Source organism: Oncorhynchus mykiss, unplaced genomic scaffold (genome assembly GCF_013265735.2).
Source record: "Oncorhynchus mykiss isolate Arlee unplaced genomic scaffold, USDA_OmykA_1.1 un_scaffold_210, whole genome shotgun sequence".
Classification (NCBI taxonomy): domain Eukaryota; kingdom Metazoa; phylum Chordata; class Actinopteri; order Salmoniformes; family Salmonidae; genus Oncorhynchus; species Oncorhynchus mykiss.
Window position 1 is genome coordinate 290,736 of NW_023493682.1, and position 7,500 is coordinate 298,235.

Consider the following 7,500-nt stretch of genomic DNA (forward strand, 5'->3'; position numbering starts at 1 on the left):
TTCTATTCGGACTGAGCAGTTTGACACCACCCCCGTCTCTCTAGGACATGGAAGTCCTGTTGCCAAAAACCAGGTTTCTGAAATCGCGCCGGTACCTGTCTGGTCGACCCGCCACTGAGTGTGTAATCCAAAACAGGCCAAATATCGATGAAGCCCTGAACCTCACAGGGCTTCTGTGCGCCCCACCATCGGGGGTCAAATTCAACAAAAACGTGATAAATCAAAAAGTACACATCCGATCTTGATGGGGTTTTTTTTTGCACGAAAGTGCATAAATAGACGAGCATTTACATTCAATTAAAAACGTTTTTGTATAAAACATTTTAATAGGAAATCGTGTTTCAAGTTTTGGGAAAAAAGTGAATGTCACAGGATGCATAGGTTCCTGTGGATGCGAATTTTTTTTTACATTATGTAATTGTTGCCCATCACGAGAGAGGGTATGAGACGAAATTTGGGACCTCTAGCCCTTCGGGAAGTATTTTTAATCATTTTTTGAAAATTACAGAAATTGGTCGAAAAAATGACAGAGTCCCACTTTTCACAGCCGTGCACCTGGTGATTGAAAACGTGCATCTGGTAACCCAAAAATGCGGTTCTCAATGCGCTTGCCGGTGTTACAGATATACATGTCCGATAATGATGCACCCTACTACGGACCTTTTTCAATGGGGGTCGGCCTGAATTATTTATGGAAGGTATGATTACTTTTTTTTTCTCCGTGCAACTGGTGATTGAAAACGTGCACCTGGTCACCCAAAACACGGTTCTCTATGCGGTTAGCGGTGTTCCCGAGATTCATGTCCGATAATGATGCACCCTACTACGGACCTTTTCAATGGGGGCCGGTCCGAATTATTTATGGAAGGTATGATTTTTTTTTTCTCTCTCCGTGCAACTGGTGATTGAAAACGTGCATCTGGTAACCCAAAACACGGTTCTCTATGCGGTTAGCGGTGTTCCCGAGATTCATGTCCGATAATGATGCACCCTACTACGGACCTTTTCAATGGGGGCCGGTCCGAATTATTTATGGAAGGTATGATTTTTTTTTTTTTTCAACACTTTTCCCCTCTTTTTCTCTCTCTGCCGGGGCCGGCCCTGGGTGCTTTATGGACGGTTTAAAACATGACTATGGATGCAAATGCTCATTTTCCTCCGTGCACCTGGTGATTGAAAACGTGCATCTGGTAACCCAAAAATTATAAAAGGGTTTTAAATACTTTTACCCGTCATTCTATTGATATAGCCCGCTAGGGGAGTGCCCCACTACGGCCCTCTCTCTGTCAGGGCCGTCCTTGGGTGCTTTTTACACACTTTAAGAAATCACGATGGATGCAGATTGCTATTAATCCTCCGTGCAACTGGTGATTGAAAACGTGCATCTGGTAACCCAAAATTTCAAATATGGTTCAAAATGAATTTAAAGGCACCCCTCTCATTGTTGCCCGCTATGGGAGCACCCCACTAAGGCCCTGTCTCGGTCGGGCCCGTCCTGAGTGCTTTATAGACACTTTAAGAAATCGCGATGGATGCAGATTGCTATTAATCCTCCGTGCAACTGGTGATTGAAAATGTGCAACTGGTGATTGAAAACGTGCACCTGGTCACCCAAAACACGGTTCTCTATGCGGTTAGCGGTGTTCCATCTATTCATGTCCGCTTATGGCGCACCCTACTACGGACCTTTAGCAATGGGGGCCGGCCCGAATTATTTATGGAAGGTCTGATGATGATTTTTTTTTTTTTTTCACCATCTCTTTCTCTCTCTGCCGGGGCCGGCCAAGAGTGCTTTATGGACGGTTTAAAACATGACTATGGATGCAAATGCTCATTTTCCTCCGTGCACCTGGTGATTGAAAACGTGCATCTGGTAACCCAAAAATTATAAAAGGGTTTTAAATACTTTTACCCGTCATTCTATTGATATAGCCCGCTAGGGGAGTGCCCCACTACGGCCCTCTCTCTGTCAGGGCCGTCCTTGGGTGCTTTTTACACACTTTAAGAAATCACGATGGATGCAGATTGCTATTAATCCTCCGTGCAACTGGTGATTGAAAACGTGCATCTGGTAACCCAAAATTTCAAATATGGTTCAAAATGAATTTAAAGGCACCCCTCTCATTGTTGCCCGCTATGGGAGCACCCCACTAAGGCCCTGTCTCGGTCGGGCCCGTCCTGAGTGCTTTATAGACACTTTAAGAAATCGCGATGGATGCAGATTGCTATTAATCCTCCGTGCAACTGGTGATTGAAAATGTGCAACTGGTGATTGAAAACGTGCACCTGGTCACCCAAAACACGGTTCTCTATGCGGTTAGCGGTGTTCCATCTATTCATGTCCGCTTATGGCGCACCCTACTACGGACCTTTAGCAATGGGGGCCGGCCCGAATTATTTATGGAAGGTCTGATGATGATTTTTTTTTTTTTTTCACCATCTCTTTCTCTCTCTGCCGGGGCCGGCCAAGAGTGCTTTATGGACGGTTTAAAACATGACTATGGATGCAAATGCTCATTTTCCTCCGTGCACCTGGTGATTGAAAACGTGCATCTGGTAACCCAAAAATTATAAAAGGGTTTTAAATACTTTTACCCGTCATTCTATTGATATAGCCCGCTAGGGGAGTGCCCCACTACGGCCCTCTCTCTGTCAGGGCCGTCCTTGGGTGCTTTTTACACACTTTAAGAAATCACGATGGATGCAGATTGCTATTAATCCTCCGTGCAACTGGTGATTGAAAACGTGCATCTGGTAACCCAAAATTTCAAATATGGTTCAAAATGAATTTAAAGGCACCCCTCTCATTGTTGCCCGCTATGGGAGCACCCCACTAAGGCCCTGTCTCGGTCGGGCCCGTCCTGAGTGCTTTATAGACACTTTAAGAAATCGCGATGGATGCAGATTGCTATTAATCCTCCGTGCAACTGGTGATTGAAAATGTGCAACTGGTGATTGAAAACGTGCACCTGGTCACCCAAAACACGGTTCTCTATGCGGTTAGCGGTGTTCCATCTATTCATGTCCGCTTATGGCGCACCCTACTACGGACCTTTAGCAATGGGGGCCGGCCCGAATTATTTATGGAAGGTCTGATGATGATTTTTTTTTTTTTTCACCATCTCTTTCTCTCTCTGCCGGGGCCGGCCAAGAGTGCTTTATGGACGGTTTAAAACATGACTATGGATGCAAATGCTCATTTTCCTCCGTGCACCTGGTGATTGAAAACGTGCATCTGGTAACCCAAAAATTATAAAAGGGTTTTAAATACTTTTACCCGTCATTCTATTGATATAGCCCGCTAGGGGAGTGCCCCACTACGGCCCTCTCTCTGTCAGGGCCGTCCTTGGGTGCTTTTTACACACTTTAAGAAATCACGATGGATGCAGATTGCTATTAATCCTCCGTGCAACTGGTGATTGAAAACGTGCATCTGGTAACCCAAAATTTCAAATATGGTTCAAAATGAATTTAAAGGCACCCCTCTCATTGTTGCCCGCTATGGGAGCACCCCACTAAGGCCCTGTCTCGGTCGGGCCCGTCCTGAGTGCTTTATAGACACTTTAAGAAATCGCGATGGATGCAGATTGCTATTAATCCTCCGTGCAACTGGTGATTGAAAATGTGCAACTGGTGATTGAAAACGTGCACCTGGTCACCCAAAACACGGTTCTCTATGCGGTTAGCGGTGTTCCATCTATTCATGTCCGCTTATGGCGCACCCTACTACGGACCTTTAGCAATGGGGGCCGGCCCGAATTATTTATGGAAGGTCTGATGATGATTTTTTTTTTTTTTCACCATCTCTTTCTCTCTCTGCCGGGGCCGGCCAAGAGTGCTTTATGGACGGTTTAAAACATGACTATGGATGCAAATGCTCATTTTCCTCCGTGCACCTGGTGATTGAAAACGTGCATCTGGTAACCCAAAAATTATAAAAGGGTTTTAAATACTTTTACCCGTCATTCTATTGATATAGCCCGCTAGGGGAGTGCCCCACTACGGCCCTCTCTCTGTCAGGGCCGTCCTTGGGTGCTTTTTACACACTTTAAGAAATCACGATGGATGCAGATTGCTATTAATCCTCCGTGCAACTGGTGATTGAAAACGTGCATCTGGTAACCCAAAATTTCAAATATGGTTCAAAATGAATTTAAAGGCACCCCTCTCATTGTTGCCCGCTATGGGAGCACCCCACTAAGGCCCTGTCTCGGTCGGGCCCGTCCTGAGTGCTTTATAGACACTTTAAGAAATCGCGATGGATGCAGATTGCTATTAATCCTCCGTGCAACTGGTGATTGAAAATGTGCAACTGGTGATTGAAAACGTGCACCTGGTCACCCAAAACACGGTTCTCTATGCGGTTAGCGGTGTTCCATCTATTCATGTCCGCTTATGGCGCACCCTACTACGGACCTTTAGCAATGGGGGCCGGCCCGAATTATTTATGGAAGGTCTGATGATGATTTTTTTTTTTTTTTCACCATCTCTTTCTCTCTCTGCCGGGGCCGGCCAAGAGTGCTTTATGGACGGTTTAAAACATGACTATGGATGCAAATGCTCATTTTCCTCCGTGCACCTGGTGATTGAAAACGTGCATCTGGTAACCCAAAAATTATAAAAGGGTTTTAAATACTTTTACCCGTCATTCTATTGATATAGCCCGCTAGGGGAGTGCCCCACTACGGCCCTCTCTCTGTCAGGGCCGTCCTTGGGTGCTTTTTACACACTTTAAGAAATCACGATGGATGCAGATTGCTATTAATCCTCCGTGCAACTGGTGATTGAAAACGTGCATCTGGTAACCCAAAATTTCAAATATGGTTCAAAATGAATTTAAAGGCACCCCTCTCATTGTTGCCCGCTATGGGAGCACCCCACTAAGGCCCTGTCTCGGTCGGGCCCGTCCTGAGTGCTTTATAGACACTTTAAGAAATCGCGATGGATGCAGATTGCTATTAATCCTCCGTGCAACTGGTGATTGAAAATGTGCAACTGGTGATTGAAAACGTGCACCTGGTCACCCAAAACACGGTTCTCTATGCGGTTAGCGGTGTTCCATCTATTCATGTCCGCTTATGGCGCACCCTACTACGGACCTTTAGCAATGGGGGCCGGCCCGAATTATTTATGGAAGGTCTGATGATGATTTTTTTTTTTTTTCACCATCTCTTTCTCTCTCTGCCGGGGCCGGCCAAGAGTGCTTTATGGACGGTTTAAAACATGACTATGGATGCAAATGCTCATTTTCCTCCGTGCACCTGGTGATTGAAAACGTGCATCTGGTAACCCAAAAATTATAAAAGGGTTTTAAATACTTTTACCCGTCATTCTATTGATATAGCCCGCTAGGGGAGTGCCCCACTACGGCCCTCTCTCTGTCAGGGCCGTCCTTGGGTGCTTTTTACACACTTTAAGAAATCACGATGGATGCAGATTGCTATTAATCCTCCGTGCAACTGGTGATTGAAAACGTGCATCTGGTAACCCAAAATTATAAAACGGTTTTAAATACTTTTACCGGTCATTCTATTGATATAGCCCGCTATGGGAGCACCCCACTAAGGCCCTGTCTCGGTCGGGGCCGTCCTTCAGTGCTTTATATACAGTTTCATATATTACGATGGATGCAGATTGTGATTGTTTTCCAAAAGACCCGTGTGCATCTGGTAACCCAAAAATTATAAAACTGTTTTAAATCATTTTACCGGTCATTCTATTGATATAGCCCGCTAGGGGAGTACCCTACTACGGCCCTCTCTCGGTCAGGCCCGTCCTTAGGTGCTTTATATACAGTTTAAGATATTACGATGGATGCAGATTGTGATTGTTTTCCAAAAGACCCGTGTGCATCTGGTAACCCAAAAATTAAAATATGGTTCAAAACCCGGGTAACACCACTCTATTTACGGACATGACAGTAGAGCTTACCCCCTGGAGCTATTGACCTCCAGGCTTGTAGGCCCTTACTCACCACCCGGGTATCACCCCTCTATTTCGGGGATGATACCAGCAGGGGACCCCCCCCACCTCCACAACCTCGCATACCAGGTGAACCAGGGCACCCACACTTAAGCACCCCTCCTCGGACATTAAAGCAGATAACCGCGCTGTTATGAACCGCGTGCACCTGGTCACCCAAATGGAACTTGTGCACCTGGTCACCCAAAAGGACCGGCGTGCACCTGGTCACCCAAAGGCCGGCGTGCACCTGGTCACCCAAAAGGACCATGTGCACCTGGTCACCCAAAGGCCGGCGTGCACCTGGTCACCCAAAAGGACCGTGTGCACCTGGTCACCCAAAGGCCGGCGTGCACCTGGTCACCCCAAAGGACCATGTGCACCTGGTCACCCAAAAGGACCATGTGCACCTGGTCACCCAAAGGCCGGCGTGCACCTGGTCACCCAAAAGGACCATGTGCACCTGGTCACCCAAAGGCCGGCGTGCACCTGGTCACCCAAAGGACCATGTGCACCTGGTCACCCAAAAGGACCATGTGCACCTGGTCACCCAAAGGCCGGCGTGCACCTGGTCACCCAAAGGACCATGTGCACCTGGTCACCCAAAGGCCGGCGTGCACCTGGTCACCCAAAGGACCATGTGCACCTGGTCACCCAAAGGCCGGCGTGCACCTGGTCACCCAAAGGACCATGTGCACCTGGTCACCCAAAAGGACCATGTGCACCTGGTCACCCAAAGGCCGGCGTGCACCTGGTCACCCAAAGGACCATGTGCACCTGGTCACCCAAAGGCCGGCGTGCACCTGGTCACCCAAAGGACCATGTGCACCTGGTCACCCAAAGGCCGGCGTGCACCTGGTCACCCAAAGGACCATGTGCACCTGGTCACCCAAAAGGACCATGTGCACCTGGTCACCCAAAGGCCGGCGTGCACCTGGTCACCCAAAGGACCATGTGCACCTGGTCACCCAAAAGAACCGTGTGCACCTGGTCACCCAAAGGCCGGCGTGCACCTGGTCACCCAAAGGACCATGTGCACCTGGTCACCCAAAAGGACCATGTGCACCTGGTCACCCAAAGGCCGGCGTGCACCTGGTCACCCAAAGGACCATGTGCACCTGGTCACCCAAAAGAACCGTGTGCACCTGGTCACCCAAAGGCCGGCGTGCACCTGGTCACCCAAAGGACCATGTGCACCTGGTCACCCAAAAGGACCATGTGCACCTGGTCACCCAAAGGCCGGCGTGCACCTGGTCACCCAAAGGACCATGTGCACCTGGTCACCCAAAAGAACCGTGTGCACCTGGTCACCCAAAGGCCGGCGTGCACCTGGTCACCCAAAGGACCATGTGCACCTGGTCACCCAAAAGAACCGTGTGCACCTGGTCACCCAAAGGCCGGCGTGCACCTGGTCACCCAAAGGACCATGTGCACCTGGTCACCCAAAAGCCGGCGTGCACCTGGTCACCCAAATGGAACTTGTGCACCTGGTCACCCAAAAGCCGGCGTGCACCTGGTCACCCAAATGGAACTTGTGCA